Source organism: Penaeus monodon, chromosome 20 (assembly GCF_015228065.2).
Source record: "Penaeus monodon isolate SGIC_2016 chromosome 20, NSTDA_Pmon_1, whole genome shotgun sequence".
NCBI lineage: Eukaryota > Metazoa > Arthropoda > Malacostraca > Decapoda > Penaeidae > Penaeus > Penaeus monodon.
In genome coordinates this window covers 28,343,350-28,343,562 of record NC_051405.1, presented here as the reverse complement: position 1 = coordinate 28,343,562, position 213 = coordinate 28,343,350, and positions in this window count along the sequence as shown.

Here is a 213-nt window from a genome sequence, read left to right as displayed (position 1 = left end):
TGCAAAAAAATCACCTAAGCTATAACTGTTACTAACTGTGCTTTGTTCATCTTCGCCCTCACAAGGAAAACATTTTCTCAATAAAGAATCTTCGAGTATTCCAAGGCGCTTGCAAATTCCCCATTCGCTTCCAGCTGTTCCCTCGTCTTCACTTGCGTTAGTTCAAGACTGCCAATTCCCCTCTTTCTTCTATTTTTCGGCTATTTTTCTCGG